This window comes from Sceloporus occidentalis, unplaced genomic scaffold (assembly GCF_023333645.1).
Source record: "Sceloporus occidentalis isolate IW3139 unplaced genomic scaffold, rSceOcc1.0.p SCAF_1, whole genome shotgun sequence".
In the NCBI taxonomy this organism is placed as follows: Eukaryota; Metazoa; Chordata; class Lepidosauria; order Squamata; family Phrynosomatidae; genus Sceloporus; species Sceloporus occidentalis.
This window is the reverse complement of record NW_028316981.1, coordinates 64,918,731-64,936,453: the sequence shown is the minus strand read 5'-3', so window position 1 is coordinate 64,936,453 and position 17,723 is coordinate 64,918,731. Positions and strand designations below refer to the sequence as shown.

General features: G+C 41.7%; 1 protein-coding gene across 3 annotated transcripts in view; it reads right to left on the bottom strand.

Annotated features, from left to right (window-relative positions):
• Positions 1–17,723, bottom strand: part of LOC149321504 (RAF proto-oncogene serine/threonine-protein kinase) — a 142,073-nt gene that overhangs the window by 100,425 nt on the left and 23,925 nt on the right. The gene's annotated exons all lie outside the window — the stretch shown is intronic.

Genomic DNA, 17,723 nt, shown 5'->3' with positions numbered 1-17,723 from the left:
CAAAGAGATTCGTTGCAAGTAAATTTCAAATAATATTGTACAATATTGTATGTTGAACAATAATATACACTAGAACCCAGTGCAGAATATAATCAATACAAGAGGAGCAGGAATGACTGAAGGCAGCAACCATGCATCTCCACCCCAACTCAGAAAGTCTCCAAACACTCTCCTTCAATACAGAATCATTGCAAAAACTACTGCCTTTCAGGTCTAAAAAGCCTGTAATTCTGAAAGGATGTTGGCTATTTGATGCTGATAGTCTCCTGCTAAGCAAGCAAATCACTCTCCCCTACCATTCCATTCCAAGACTCTCTTCTTCCTTCCAAATACAGTTCTTCTGGTCTGCAAACCCAGCTCTTCTGCTTTGACGTGGGCTCTGGAAAGTTCTCTCTCTTTCCTCTCTCCAGCTGTCTGCCCAAGGAAATCACACAGATTAGTCTGCGTAACAACAAAGCAATGAAGTACATTTCCTCCAGTTTTAGTATTTCTTCTCCTAAGGCAGCAGGCCTTCCTTTTTTCCTGAGTGTGACCAAGGGAGACCTATACTAGTTAATTCTAACAACCTACTTCATTGACTAAATCATACTCTCAACTTCAACATTAGCTGAGTAATCTAGTGAACTGAGGAAAATCAATCAAAAGAACTAATGAATTAATAACTTAAAGATTTATTAAGAGAACACCAATCAATGTTCTTTTAAAAAAGAGGCAGTCCAGGAATCTTGATAATAAATCCTGTGTAAATGAAAATTGACTTAAAAATTAAGTGGCTTGAGGTAGCAGCATAATATTCCTGAAACATTGGCCCATTCCGCACAGGTGGAAAGTATGTTCATGGCACGTACTAGGGTTAGAAAGGGGCATCCTTTCCGTTCTACACGGGCACTGCCATTTTGACATAGCAGGCGCTTAGCGTCTGCATGTCTCAGCACCATTATGACGCCGCAAGCACGCCATTGGCACCTTGCGGCGTCATAAGGGTGCCGCAAGAAGAAGCTGCATTTTGCAGCTTCTTTTTGTTGCGCGGGGGGGTTGCGCGGTTTGGCCACTGGGGCCGCTCCACGCAGCAAATGATGGCGCTGGCAGACTGCCCTTTTTGGGCAGTCTGTAAAGCGCCATTGTATACTCCTTTGTAGCACACAGGCCTCTGACAATACACTCACAGCAATAAACTAACCCTCCTGATGGCTTTTCATATATTTGTGTAATGTGGAACAGCTGCATATTAGCCTTAACCCAGAATATGTATTCGAATTAGATGTGGGAAAGTTATTGTAGATGAATGATAGCCTATTTTTAAACATAAATGGCTGTAATTTATGTAAACTAAATTTAAGCAGGCTCAGTTGAGAAATAAGTAACTGCATACATTGTGGTCCAAGATGGATGGATGGATGGATTACAAGCATGGTGGCATCTTGGTAGGAGGCTTGTAGTTACCTAACACAGTATAGTAACAGGGAGACATTATGGTGGAATGCATGGCAAGGGAGTTGGAGTGGATGGTCCTTGAGGTCTCTTCCAACTCAGTGATTCTAGGTTCCTTGTTACCACTCTGTATGGATGATCTTTTAAGGTTTCCTCTTTGTGTAGTGTCATCCCATCTCTGATATCACATTTCTCCTCAGGTGGTCCCAAGAGTACTTCTCTATTATTATGACCTGGGCTGCATCAATACTGGAGAATTAATGCAGTCTGACACCGCTTTAATTGCCATAGCTTAATGGTATGGAATTAAGGCATTTGTAGTTTTGCAAGATATTTAGTTTTCTCTATCAGAGAGTTCTGGTGTCACTACAAGCTACAAATCCCAGGATTCCATAGGATGGAGCCACCCAGTTAAAATAGGTGTCAAACTGCATTAACCCTACAGTGTGGCAGCAGTCCTGGTCCCTGCCGCATAATTACGTCCGACCCATATTTCTACATCTCCCTCACTTTCTCTTCTGCCTATTATTTTACACCCTGGTCTGCATCTGTTGTGCCACAAGACTTTGGACATTGTCGGCCTGATATTGTGAGCCATTCTGCCACTGTTTGGTCCTCTGGCCTTGATTCTGTCATGACACCAATATTTGCTGACCTTTCATCCCAACATGGATTAAGCTCAGCTATTGGTAGTCCTGTTCTTGCCCCATTTGCCTGTGCACTCCTTCACACGTGGGGAGAGGGTGCAAAGCAGCAGGTATTGGGCTCTCCCTGACAATACTGAAAGATGGCATGGGGTACTTAATTTCATCCCCCCAAAAGATGCTTCGCACTGTGTTTTTGTAACTGCAGGAGACAGCATGTGACACCAGCCTAAAACATTTTGCTACCTGAGACAGAGCACCAAATTCTGTCCCCTTACTCCAACCTTAGGCAGAACTTTAAAACATTGAGCTGCACCTTTCAGACATTTATTAATTCCTGCCTTTATTTGTCCTGCTGCCTGGTAGGGTTTCCCCTAGCTCATGAGCTACTAACTCAATATACAATGGAAATATATGATGTTTCTCACAACAGACATTATTTCAGCCATAAAATATTTCCCTTCTGTCTGCATTGCTGATGCAGTGTGGAGTAAACTCCATTAACCACACCTTTCTTTCTTAGCACATCAAAGATATTTAGCTGTTGGAATTACTTCTGGGCTGAACTGCTGTTTGAGAGGCCATATGCAAATGTACTCAGAAAGAGAAAATCAAATTGCAGTAGAACCCATGTATCAGATTAAAGAAATAACAGTGACAATGCAGAAAAATATTTTCAGCAAAGTCCGTTGCATTGCCCTACAAATCCACCCTCAAGCTGTCTCACTCTGAGACGTGTTACAGAGCTTATGTGTTACTCTTTTTTTGGCACAGTCCTAGTATGCCAGAGGCCTGGAATCTAGTCTAGTTCTGATGTAACCACTTTGGTAGCTTATAAATAACACGAGGTAGAAGTACATTGTATTATATTATTGTTGTCTCTGGGTTGTTTTTTTATGACCTAGTGCACAGAGGGAAAATCTTTAATCATGAAGAACATGTGTGTTTTCAGAGATCCTCTCTAACCTGATAATGTTTTGAAAACAGCTTGTAGATATCTGGTCAACCTCTCCACAAAGATGTCAAGGACCAGATATTGCAAACTTAATAGAAAAGGAATGCTAATTGATTATGCAAGCATACATTTCCAAGTCCTTTTTTTTAAGGGATTTCCCTTGAATAATGGACATGTTACTATTTAATAATGCTGCTGTGTCAATATCTGTTGCTGCTACTGTTGTTGTTGTTGTGTATCTTCAAGTCATTTCTGACTTATAGCAACCCTAAGGCGAATCTATAACAGGTTTTTCTTGGCAAGATTTGTCCAGAGAAAGTTTGCCATTATTTTCTTCTGAGGCTGAGATGGTGGAGATTATCACACACAGACAGGATAAGGATGGGATCGCTCCTCATCTTTATCTCATTTTTTACTTCAGTCCCGCAGAAAGCTTTCAGATTGTAGCACTATTGTCCCATCATTGAAGTGGCATTTCATTAACGTGAACCCCCGTTAATCTAAAATGCCAGGCAATGCCACTTCAGTGATGGGACAATGACAGGATATGCACAATGTCATTTGAAAGTCTTTCACATGATTGCGGTCAACCAAGCTTTCTGGCCGAGATAATGATGGAATAAGCATAACATCATAGGAAAATCTTCTCGCAATTGTTCTATAAGAATGGGTAAAGTATGGGACAAGGACGTTTTGTCCCCCGCCTGATAATCTCCTATGTGACTTTCCCAAGATCACCCAGTGGGTTTCCAGTTAGGACCTATGCTGTACAAGGAGCTTTATATGGGTTTTTAAAATGTGATAGAAAAAGTACACAGTGTTTTATCAGACCTACAACTAGGAACAGATATTAATTATCTGATACCATCATTTTCTTCTATCAAAGATATGTATATGATGTTTATCACACTATACTCTTAAAGTGCTACTATTCCACTTTGACTCCTCTAGCTGCCTCCTGTTGCATTCTGGGATTTGCAGTTTTAAGGAGGGGTATTTAGAATTCTCAGGCAGAGAACTTCTCTGCCTGAGAATTCTAAATACCCCTCCTTAAAACTGCCAATCCCAGAATGCAACAGGAGGCAGCTAGAGCAGTGTAGCAGGTGTTTTTGATTCACTTGCTGTATAAAGAATGTGCCCAGACTGATGGTCAAAGTACTCAGTGGTAACGCTTGGAAAAGTTAACCTTTGGACTCCAGCCCCCAAAATCTCTCCCAGGAAGTCTGGTTATTGCCCCCCAACACAAGAAACTTTTCCAAGTTCTTCTCCATGGTGTACACTTTCACTAGGGTCAGCCCTTCTATTAGATGAAGAGAGGCAAAGGCTTGAGGCAGTAGATTGCTAGAAGTATCACATTTTCCACTCCCTTCCCCCTGGGAGAACCTTTGTCACTTCCCAAAGCAGCCACCATACAGCTAGTTACTTTCTAAATGTCAGACTCTACCAGACCACACCTCATTGTCCAGGTTACTCTGCCACAGCACCTAACTTTGAAGACTCCTAAGAGACGGGCATTTAGGAAATAGCTGGCTTGGTGTAGAGATAAACCACCTGCTTTTGTGGCTAGTACAGCTAGCTCTACACACAACCCTCCCAAAGTCTGAAGATGATGAGGGGGGCAGTGTTTTGCTTCCTACCTCAAGGGACATTTACCTTTGGATAGTGCAAGTCAGGGCTGGTCTACACTTACTAGAATACTCTAGGCTGCCCCCAGAGTATTCTGGCTCTGGATTCCCCCTGAATTGTTTTTGTTGTGTTTGTTTGGGCTTGTTCCCACTTTGAAATAGCGAATTATCATTCGGTGTAAATGTCCTATTTGAAACTGGTTCCCATCACGATGTGATCGAAACGTGTCGTGATGAAGCAAGGCAAAAGCAACCCCCCCCCCCCCCCCGTGTTCCCAAAGAGTACTTTGAAAGAGGTTTTTCTGAGAAGAGTAAATTCTGAAGCGAATTCCGTAAGTGGGAACGACAGTTCAGAATCAATTCATTCGGGGGGGGGGGGGGGAGAGACAAATGGCAGAGGGGTGTTTACTATCCCTCCTCCGTTTTTGACAGATCCACCATTCCCCCCCCAGTGCTGCCTTTTGTACTTTTTAAAAATAATAATAAAAATGATTTATTTATTTATTTAGGTATTTATATCCCGCCCTTCAGCCCTAATGGCTATCAGGGCGGCTTACATTTATCATTTTTAATCAGACAGTTCCCTGCCCGCAGGCTTACAATCTAAAAGACACGACACAAAAGGAGAAGGGAATGGTGAGGGGGGAGGGGATCAGGTCCAGCATTCTTCTCTCCCTCTGAGGCCTGGACCAAGGCAGATGGACCGGAGGGAGGGCTCTGCTTCTTCCAGGCAGGCCTGGTGGAGCTTGCCTGCCTCTCTCTCCCAGATGGTGGCTGAAGGGAGGGTTGGTCCTCTTCGAGGAAGGCAGTTGGAGCTCACCTGCCTCTCTCTCCCAGATGGTGGCTGAAGGGAGGGCTGAGATTTGATAGATTTATTTTGCAACTACTTGCAAAGCAAGTACTTGCATGGCAAAATCAAATTTTTGATCAATTTTATTAAAAAAACACACACACCATTGCCCTCCCCTTCATTCTCTGTCCCTGGCTCCATCCCCTGGCCTTGGCTCAATCCCCCCCCCCCTTGCTCTGTTGCCATCCTCCTCCTGCGTCCTTCTTCCTCTTCCTCCCCCTCTGCCACTTCCAAGGTTCGTTGCCACCTTCAAGGGAGACCCCATGGACCCCCAGGGGCCCAAGAGGGACTCCCAGAGGTCTCCCTCCCCACTGCCTCCCTTGAATCGCCTGATTGAAGGGTGGCAGGGGCCCGAGAGGGACCCACAGGGGTCTCCCTCCCAACTGCCAACCTTGGAACTCGCGATCGAAGGGTGGCAGGAGCCCAAGAGGGACCCCCGGGGCTTTCCCTCCCCACTGCCACTCTTGCATCAGGCAATCCAAAGGTGGCAGGAGCCTGGAAGGGACCTGCTTACATCACTGCTGACGCACATGATTGACATGCATTTTGAAGCGGTGCAAACAAGTGAGGATGACAATTGCACCAAAAAAAGCGATTACAGGGAGTAATGAAAAGATCCACTGTCACAGTGGTAACCAGGGACCTTTTTCCATAACAGAGCAAGGGCAAATCAGGAATTGATTCAAACTGTAAGTGGGAATGACCCCTTCAAGTCATTCTGACTTATAGCTACCCTAAGACAAACCTATCATGGGGTTTTCTTGGCAAGTTTCTTCAGAAGAGGTTTGCCATTGCCATCTTCTGAGGCTGAGAGAGTGTGACTTGCCCAAAGCCATTCAGTGGGTTTCCATAGTTGAACTGGGATTCAAACCCAGGTCTCCCAGTGTCCCAGTCCAACACTCAAACTATTACACCACACAGACCCGAATTTGTCCCTTACCTTGTGTGCTTTTGTACTGTTCTCCAGGAACGATGGGCAGCTGCCTCCCTACCTGGTCCGTGTTCATCACCTGGTGCCACTGCTAACATCAGAACTGGGTGAGGTATTAAATGCAGGAAGATTCCCCAAATCAGATGTGGGCTTTGTGACAAGAGTCCAAACCCCAATTCTGGGTTTTGGCACTGCATCATGTAAACAAGAAGCAGCCAGCCTTTGGGGGGGGGGGGGGAATGCACCAATGTAGGCAAAGCTTGAGATAACCTTATCACATATTACATGGACCATTTTATGAAATGGTCATCTGCAATTACCCAAGGTTACTTTAAAAAGTCAGATCCAAATAATATCTTCGTAAAGAAATGTAAATGGTTTGCAATAGTGCAATAAGTATGCCTTTACAAAAAAAACGGGGGGGGGGGGGGGCTGCCATTAGAATCTGATTAACATTTATAATCTTCAACTAATATATTAACCAATTACTTCTCTGTTAATCCAAGGAATGCTTTCAAAGATTTAGGAGGATTTGCTTAAGACTAATGGTGTCCTTTAGTGGCATACTGTAACTAATCTGTTTTTATTACAAGACAAACAAATTAAAACCGACCAATATTTTGTGCAGCCCAATAATTTAAAAGCTGTTTCTCATCTGATTAATTGCTTCACATACACGAACAGCCTAAAGAGGACTAGACATCCCTGGCTCTGGGACAAAATCAAATAATTAAATGACAGCTCTCAAAGACAAAGAGTTCCTTTCTTGAAGAAACATCTTCCCTATGTATGCAAATATCCCTACCCACATTCTCATTGCTTTCTGCATCTGAAAGTCTTTTGGAGTAAATCTTGGGGGCCCTCCGCAAAACTATGAGGTTTAAGAATGATCTACATCAGGGGATTTCTCTGAGAAAGGAACTTCATAGTATCCTGGTCCTATGGATCTGTGTAGTTTAAATAACCTGAAAGCAACACATGCTGTCTGATCTCATGGTCATTATTTTTGTTTTCTTTATGTTGAGCAGCAATCCTGCCGTTGCTCTTTCTTCTTTGTTCTTCCTTAATAATTGATTCAAGTCTATGATGTTTTCTACTAGTAGTATGCTGTCATTTGCGTATCTTAGGCCTGGTACAAATGGGCAGGAAGGGACGACAAGACACCACCCCTTTCTGCCCCGGATCGTTGCCGTGCCAACCGCATGGGCACGGCAATGATCCACCCCAAAAAGGAGCTGCAAAAAGCAGCTCCTTTCTGTGCCGCTGCCAAGGCACCATTAGAGCAGTGAGGTGACTTTTTTGTGCACCACCCCATGTGGACGCAGTGCACAAGACATGTCATCAGCATGCGTGGCATGTGGATGCATGCACGCCCAAAATGGCGCCGGGAGAACATGGAGCGTGAGGACACTACATGTTCCCCAGCCCTAATTTCGGCCCGAGGCCACCACAAAGTGGCCATCTGTACTGGGCCTTAGATTGTTGATATTCATTCCTCCTTTTAACTCTAAACTCCTCCTCCTTTTAACTCTAAACATGAACTTCATATGATATTTTCTGCATACATGTTGAACAAGTAGGGTGATAGATTTGGCTGACCACCATGCCAACTGAAAATCATTTTGTATTCTGTTCTAACAGTAGCATCTTGTCCTAAATACAGATTTCTCAGATTTCTCATCAGGACTATCAGATGTACTGGCATTCTGCTGTCTTTTAAGGGTCAGCTATAGCTTGTTGTGATCTATGCAGTCAAAGGCTTTCCAATAGTCTATAATGCACATGCTGATTTTCTTTAGGAATTCTTTGATGCATTCCATTAATCATCATACATTTGCCATGTTGTTCCTAGTGCCTCTTCCTTTTCTGAACCCTGCTTGCTCCTCTGGAATTTCTCACCATATTTGATTGGAATCTATGTTCTAGATGTAGGGACTGAAAATTGCATTTATCCTGCTGTACCAGATTAGCTGTCTTTGCTCCCAGTAATAATAAAGTCTTTTAAATTTCCTGTTTCTGTTTGCTCATCTATTTGTTTTAAGAAATAATCTTGATCCTGATTAATAATAATAATAATAATAATAATAATAATAATAATAATAATAATAATATTTCCCGCCTCTCTCCCTGCGGATCGAGGCAGGATTACAGCAATAAAACAATTCCATATAAAATACAATCGTTAAAACAATGACATTACTATTAATGTCACACATTATTATTAATGCCACATACACACAAAATTTCGACTGCACATTTTATTTTCCAACTGCACAGAATATGTCCAAGCTACACAAGACTAATACCTGAATCTAACTTTGCTCCCAGCTCACCAGTCCTCTTCAGAGAAGGAGGATTTGGATCCCCCAGGAAACGTAACTTCCACAGACAGCCTGGAATTCCACTAGACAGGTATCTCACCTAAGACTTCCAGTTACCTTTACAAGCCAATCATATAGCCCTGCCTTGGATCCCAAATAATCTTCCTCTTCCACTGTAACACTCCAGAACACATGTGCTGACAGACACAGTAGGAGGTTAGGAGTCATATGTGCCCGGAATTTATCATGCTTACACTCAGTAATTGCTAGTGTGTATGTCTCTCAGAAAGACATAGGTTTAAGCATAGCGTGTTTCTTGTTTGTTAATCTTAGCCACATCTTCATTCTTCCTGCATCAGTTTAGTTTGTCCTCCATTGTGTGGTATGCAATTCTCTCTCCCTCCTGCATTTTTGAATAGACATGTTACACAGGCTCTCACCATGCGATGGTATGAAACCTATAGCTTATTGTTGTTGCTGTTATTTTCTTGTGTGCCTTCAAGTCATTGCTGTGCCTTCAAGTCACTGCTGGGGCCACTAGCTTACAGATTGTAAACCGCTTAGAGAGTTCACTGATAAGCAGTATAGAAATGTACCTGCTATTGCTATTGCTATCTTCTGAGACTGAGAGACTGTGATTTGCCTAAGGTCACCCAGTAGGTTTACATAGTTGAGCTGGGATTTGAACCCTACTCTCCAGAGTATGTCCAATGCTTAAACCACTACACCATGCTGCACTTGAAAGTAAACCTACTTGGCATGTTTTACCAAAGAAGACTAAGGCACGGTACAGACTGCCATAAAGCGGCATACCGGCACGTCTTCTAGGGTTAGGGAGCATGCACCAACCGCACGCTCCCTAACCCTAGTTCATGTGGACGGTGCCATTGTTACGCGGTGCCGTCCACACGGGGCACGTGATGATGTCACACACACACCACGCCCAAACAGCACAGCGCACATGTGACATCTCTTTTCCAGTGGTGTGGAAAGGAGATCCAAAATGGAGCTCCTTTTTTGGAGCGGATCATTCCCGCGGTGACCACACGGCCACAGGAATGATCCTGAGGAGAAAGGGGCCACCCCTTTCTCCTCATGGCTGCTGGGGTGTCCAGGGGCATGAAGCCCCAAGGACAACCCTTTTCTGCACCATGGAGAAGCAGCAGTTTGCCGCTTCTCCATGGCCTGGAAAAATGGTTGTTTGGGGCTGCAGGGCTGCCGGTGAGGCTGCCCTGGCCCAAATCCAGTGAGAAAAGGGGCGGGTGCAGGCTGCCCCTTTGGGGCGGTCTGTACCGTGCCTTAGCCTGTTTTATGTCTGTGCTAGACCTCTGGGTGGTGGTGATGATGGTGGTGGTGAGGACTACTGGGTGCTCATCTTCTGCATGCCAATACCAATTATACACTACTATCTTTCACTTTCCCCAGCATGGAAGACCCTATTCTACTTTCACCCAGTGTCAACTCAGAAGGAAGGATCTACTCAAGAGAGGGAGAAAGACTAAAATGTACACAATGAAGGATCAGATTCAGCTACAACTTTTTACTGGAGAACCGAGGAAGCTAGTAGACTATGTATAAACTGCCAGTCTCCTCCAGACATTTGTTGATTTATAAACAGTCTTTGAGTTCCACGTCAGTCTGTGTGGCCAGAAGAGACCCCCCCCCCCTTCTGTTTCATTCAAGTTACATCATAGAAACTGGCAAAAGTGCTTTCTCCCTAATCATGGAATCAACCATTTATCTGGTTGAAGATAAGAAGTGAATTTTCCTTTTCATTGTGAATGGAAAATATACACGTGGATGTTTTTAAAAAATACTCAAAGAAGCTACTCTGCTTTCTATGTAGAATTATGATCAGTTTTTCTAGGAAGTTAAGAACTCCTTAAAGAAAATAGTCAGATGTTTGTTTTGTATCATTAGCTAGGGGAAGAATTTGAAACAAAGCCCAAGCATGCTACTGCTGAGAGGTGGAATGGAACAATAAATACTAAGGGTCAACAAGCCATCAATAACTGCAGATTGGTAATCTTGACGACTGTCAGCCAAGAAAGTATTACTGTAATGTAAGGTCTCTAAACCTTTAGTAATCCTGTTAGCTGGTGAGTATTTGCTTAACAGCAATGTGTGGGAAGCTGGTACAGTATAATTAACCAACTGCTGCTACCTGGCTCAGCCTTTACAGTCCTAAGCATTATTGTTCTATAGTGTCGTAAATATGGTGTCCTCACATTTCCTTTACACAAATCATTCTACACAGTTTACACTAAATGAGGTGCTAGACTGAAGGTACAATTCCAGGCTGTATCACTTCAGACTCCAGGAAAAGAACCATATTTCCAAATGTTCCACTTATTTGAAAGATTCCTGGATGGATTCAACATGAGAAAGGTTTCTGTTAAACCTCTTTCCCTTATATACCAGTTACTTCATATGCAACCATAGAATATATATATTTTAAACCCAAACTCAGATAATATGGAGTGATGCCACTCAAAATTATAGAAACTCCGTGAGGATAATATAATTAAAAACAAAAAAGAAAAACTTGATGATGAACAATGAGTAACAACTTGTGAAGCTTCTACTTTCAAAGATTCTTTGTTGCTATCAGGACACACACACTATGCCCTTAATAATATATTGTCCTATCTTCTCCCCTAGTCTGACTAATTCTCCTTTCTTTCCAATTAGTCTCAAATGAAAATAAGGACAAAAATGTGAACTCGTGGCTGAGACATGATGGCCCTTCCATTAGGCAGAGTGAGATTGCTACTTCAGCCAGCAGATTCTGAATGTCATGAAAGAGCCAAAAATAGTGATTTAAATTTGTTATAATATGTTTATCATAACACAGGAAGGAAGTGCTTGTGTGATTTTCTGCCTAATGTGTCAGAATGTCTTGATTACCTTCAGTATGTGAACCTTGACTTTTTATTAAATTTATTTATAATATGTGTTACTGATATAATAAAGTCTTTGAGTGAGTCACCATTGGTTATGCTAAGTGAGGTTAAAGGATAATGTAGAGCAAAACAGGCAAATGACCAAAGATTTCCCATTCCTGGGTCAGATGAAGCCTGTAACTGATGTCAGGGGCACAGCAAATATGATTATTTGGCCTCCTGCAAAGGAGGGTGCATGGAGCCGGCTGCAAGATTCATACCTCTAATTTAAGACATTGATTTGGTGGTGATGGTGATTGGCCAACCAACTATTCTGTGTAGGATGGCCTGGGCTGAGATGTGTAAAGTATTCTGAAGGCTATAAGAAGTGTTGGTAGCCATTTTATAACTCTTTCACTCCTAAATGCATTAGAAAAGCACGTACATAATTGCAGTCCATCCCTGGAGCAGGAAGCTGGTAACGCTGAGTGTAACAAACACAGAAGACTCACAAGAGAATTCTTCTTGTCAGTGAAATGAGAATAAGTGTCCAAAGAAGCATAGCAGTAGAAGTTATCTATGGATTCTGTTCAAGGAACCAATGGAGGATGCAGCCAGATATAAGACTTAGGTGTGTGCTTTTGATTCACCAGGTCTACTATTATTGGGACTAACAATTGGATTTAAGTTAGGGATGTGAATTATGCAGGTCTCCAGATACCGTTGAACTGCAAGTCCCAGCAACATTTGCCAACATAGCCATTGGTGAGGAATGCTCAGCACTGTAGTCCAACAATACTGAGAGGGCTACAGGAATCCCACCCCTGGTTTTGAGGTTCTCCACAGCATTGCATCAGGTTAAATGCTGAGCAAAGTACAAATGGTAGAGGTTGCCATTTTGAAATTTGACTGGAATTTGTCACTAATATCATAACTGGGAGGAGATATTAAACAGGCAAGCACCCATACTAGTGTATAATTTGCTCCTTTATGGTTTTCATTTTTCACATTTCACAGTCATTCCCACCAGCTTTTAAAATGTCTATTCTATGTTTCTATATTGCATTTCCTACATGCATAAACTTGTCCAGAAGCAGCCTGAAACATTTACAGTAATTGATCCTGCACTTGATCTTTTAAAATGTGGCAGCTAATTTTACACAGTTTGTTAAGGTTAACCTGAATGAGTGGCCTTGTATGAAGCAACTGCATTTGTTGAGATTTACAATGGTTCATCATCTGATTTTAGCTGGAGGAACTTTTTCCTCCATTTAATCAGTCACTTTTATTGATTGGGTTTCAATTCCCTGAAGCAGTTTGCTCTTCCAGTAAGAACCACAGAAATTCTGGTTCCACATGACTTTTAACAAACATTGTGTCTAAGGCCAAGTACAGCTATGAAGAAAGGAAGCCGTGAGTCACTTTTTCAAAGAGTAGTCTTGGCTACATACCTGTCAAAATAATTTTTAAAAGTAGTAAACAAAGGTGTAAAGTTTAGAAATTTAGCCAGTTGGGTTACAAAGCCTACAATCCCTAACTAGCATAGCCATGGGCAGTGCTGGCTGAAGGATTCTGGGAGTTAAAGTGCAAAAGTAATTTTTTCAGACTCTGTTAGGGAAATGTATATGTGTCTGCTTTAGGACTGCTACACATAGTATTTCTCTATTCTCAGATTATTACTTGTCTGATTTGTTTATTTTGTTAAAGCAAGCAGAGTTAGCTGGTTTAAACCAGGCTGGGTTAAACCATGGTTTAAACCAAATGACTTTCAAAAAAATCCACTCCTTTTTAAAAAATTGATTATTATTTTTAAAAAAACAAGTCAGGCTAGTATTACTGTTTTTCAACTCTCTTACAAGAAAAACAATGATTGTTTGATTTAAACATTTCAGTTTTAACAGTTTATTGGCAATTGTTCATTGTTAGACCAGCATCCATTGTCAGTTGCTTCTTTTCAATCACCCTATTTTATAGTGCCAGAAACACCTTTCAGAAACAAATCTTTCAATTAATACAGGTTCGATAAAAACAATTTGCTTTTAAAAAGGACTTTTTAAAGTATATTTTTTATTTACACTAGTGGCCATAACACATGAACTGCGTTTTACCACTTAATTTTCTGATTTAGATCTCTTCCGGCGGGCTTACCCACCTGATCTTATATAGGAGATTATTAAAATGAAATGCTCCACTTCGGACTATGGTTGTATGATTCTTGGATAATAAGACAATGGTCTAGCTATTTTATTGTACTAATGTTAGCATTTTATTGATTATATTTTTATACTTATTATGTTGTTTTATTGATGTGATCCCGCCTCAATCCGCAGGGACAGGCGGGAAATAATAATAATAATAATAATAATAATAATAATAATTATATTGATGTAGTCCTACACATTAATGCAGACAACAACCACAACAGGAAATACCTAATTTTTTTCCAACTCTGAAAGCAAAGAAAACAGGCACCTTAACCATTTTGCAGTCCACCCCACCATTTTGAAATAAGCTACCTTCAGAAGTTAAGCATTGTTAGAACTGGTAAATTCTTGGAATATCTTAAATAGCTCAGGAATTGTCTCCAAGTAAAGACAACATACCATCACCAGATTTGAAACGAATCATTGGAGACTGGAATGCTAAAGTTGGCACCAAAGAAGAATAAAAAAACAGTAGTAAGATTCAGATTAGGAACAAGAAATAAAGCAGGACAGCATCTGATAGAATTCTGTGAGGCCAATAATATATTCACTGCAAATACCTGCTTCATACAACCAGACGGGAGATTATACACATGGACATCACCAGATGGTAAACACAAAACCCAGATAGACTACATAATTGGAAGCAGAAGATGGCGAAGCTCTATCCTTATGGCCAAAACCACACCAGGAGTTGATTGTGACTATGGACTTTTTCATACAGGGGAAGGAACCCCAATGCTGAAATAAGAAGAAAGTGGGGCCAACTCAGAAATGCATGTAATTACGTATTACCTCATCACATGCAATGCAGAACATAGCAGCCACTTGAAAGGAATACTAAAGCCAATGCTAGTGAATTCAATCAGATCAGGTGGCTTCTTCCTTGCGAATTAGTGTGTTTGCACATGTGCAGGGAGGTTTGGATTGCGTCTGGATTTTACAGTTCCAGACCAAAGACCTCCCTCCCCCGGAGTGACAAGAAATAAGGAGGAGGCTTTTACTCTCCCCCCTCTAATGCCTCTACAGCTGCTTTCCACTCTGCAGTACAGATTTTCCTCTCGGTCTTCCTCCCGGCGCCAGTCCAGCCTGCCTTCTCTGCTGGGGCGCAGCTTGTCCCTTTAAGTTTACTTATGGCAGAGTTTTCTTGGCAAAATTTGTTCCAATGAGGTTTGCCCTAGCTGCCTCCTGATGTTGCCCAAGACTTTCCTCTCAGCTCCTTTTCTCTCGGCAGCAATCTCAGACAAGAAGGAAAACTGCAGCAGATGATCATGAGGATTGTAGTTTCTTTCCAATGGGGGGGGGGGGGAGGGGGATCTCAGGGTAGAAGTAGAGATGCATTTCATACCACCACAAATTCGAATTGACTGCAAATTTGTAGTAGTAGAGGATTTGTAAATTCGATAAGTTTACCGAATTTACCTGTTTTGGGGATGACTAGTGATTCTGTTCAGAACCTCGCTCAGTTGCCTTCAATGTTGTTTGATAATCCCTTCAAAATAATGTGAAACCCTATGACTGACCCCGTATTTGCCTTGGAATAACCTTCCAATTTTCCTCGTGTGAAACAGTCCACAGACCACAAACTGCTCATAACAAAAATCAGAGTTAAGCTGAAGAGGAAAGCAAAAACCATAATTATACCAAAATATGACCTAAAGAATTCAGAAGAATTCAATGACAATGTAAGAAACAAATATGAACTATTGAGTACAGTGTGCCCACGTCATACGCGGGTGCCTCTTACATGGCTTTCAGCTTATGCTGAAAGATGTGCAATGGAACAAACAATTATGTTTATCACACTATGCTCTTAAAGAGGTACTATTCTAGTGTGACTCCTCTAGCTGCCTCCTGTTGCATGCTGGGATTGGCAGTTTTAAGGAGGGGTATTTAGAATTCTCAGGCAGAGAAGTTCAGCTCCTTAAAACTGCCAATCCCAGCATGCAACAGGAGGCTGCTAGAGGAGTCACACTGGAATAGTACCTCTTTAAGAGCATAGTGTGATAAACATCAGAGGTGCGTGTGTCATGCACAAGCCCCATTATATCCAATAGTGCTCGAGCATACATGCTGTTTGCCTTACGCAGGGGGGGGGGGGCTGGAATGGATCCCTCGCATAAGGCAAGGGCGCACTGTATAATCAACTGGGAACCTGAAAAACTGTGAACATCGCATTAAGGATGAATGCAAGAAAATACTAACAGTGGCCAAAAAGAAAGATAAGAAACAATGGATGAAAATGAAACACTTCATGCAATAAAAGAAAGAAGAAAAGGAAAAGCAAAGGGAGAGAGGAACAAAACCAGAAATACTGTATGAACACAACAGTGTAACGTCTCACACACAGGGATAAGGAGAAATACTACAATGACCAAAGCAGGGAAATAGAAAACAACAGTAAAAAGGGAAGAATGAGAAATCTCTACCAAAAAATCCAAGGAATTGAAGCCAAGTTCAAACCAAGGTCAGAGATGCTCTATGGAGAAAAAAAAAAGAACATAATACAGTAACAAGAAATAAAAAGACATGGGTGGCAATACACAGAAGAGTTATACAAAAGAGATGAGGGAATGAAAGACTTTATTCCTGCTTTAGAACAAACTAACGCATGTATGGACAAATTTGTTCAAAATCTTTCTCAGAGTCAATGAATGTCCTCCAAAATTTCATAGATGAAAATGTTGACATGACGATGACACTGGGACATGTGGGGCTGAGCAACCAGGGAGTGTAGGCAGAATGGTGTGGCCAAGCAAAAAGAAGACAAAAGTTATTGAGGAAGAACATGCAAAATGCTATTCTAATGCACCCTCCAAACTCCCTAATTTGACAGGGACAATGCTCATCCATCCTCTGTCCTCCCACTCTTCAGCTGCTTTTAAAATGTTCCAGTTTCTATCTCATCCTCCTTTGTTCTCAGGCTATTTTAATTGCTGCATACTGAGTTCAAAGTGCAAAAGGAGTTTGCATTCTGTTAACTCAGCAGGGGGAAAAGGAGAGAAGGGGCAGAATCTTGCCCTTCCCAGTAGGCTCAGGGAAAAGCAAATTATTCCAGCCTGTCCTCGTTTGTATTATGATGTTGCCTGGCCACATATGTCCCAGTTTGCATCTATGAAATGTTGAACCCATAGATGGAGGCCTTGCATAAACATTTAGCTCTTCTCTATGTGCAAGGCCCACTTCTAATACAATCTCTTCCAGTTTAGAGAGGGAGACTCTTGAGTTATGACTCAGGATCAATGGTATAACAAGAGGTTACTCATTACTTGGTGATTGCTTACCAGGACGCTTAGGTTGCATCTGCACTGCTGAAAGAATGCAGTTTGCATTAACTGACATGGCTCAATTCTATGGAATACTAGGATTTGTAGTTTTGTGAGATATTTTGCCTTTTTTGTCAGAGAGCTCTGCTACCACTACAAACTACAAATCCCATAATACCACAGCACTGAGCCATGGCAGTTTAAGTGGTGCCAAACTGCAAAGTGCATATGAAGCCTCCGACAGAATCTATGTGATTTTACCCTAGATCACTGCAACAAAGATGCTCTTTATCATTTGGAAATGGAAGAAATAAATATGCACAAGATTACAATCGTGCATGTAGGAATAAGAAGACCATAAAGTTATTATGTGCATACAAGCTGGTGCACTGCAGGGTTCAAAGCATTCAAAACAATCTTTGTGGATCAACACTTAACATCTCCCAGTTGTTCAAACTATGGATTGTTAGATCATTGCATATCATTGAGATATGTATCATTTTCAGAACAGCAACTATAGTGGCATTCTGTCATGTGCCATAGTAACAAAACAAACAGATTATTTTCTTCCCTCTGAGTTAGGTCACAGCCTCATATAGGAACTATTTGTTTTC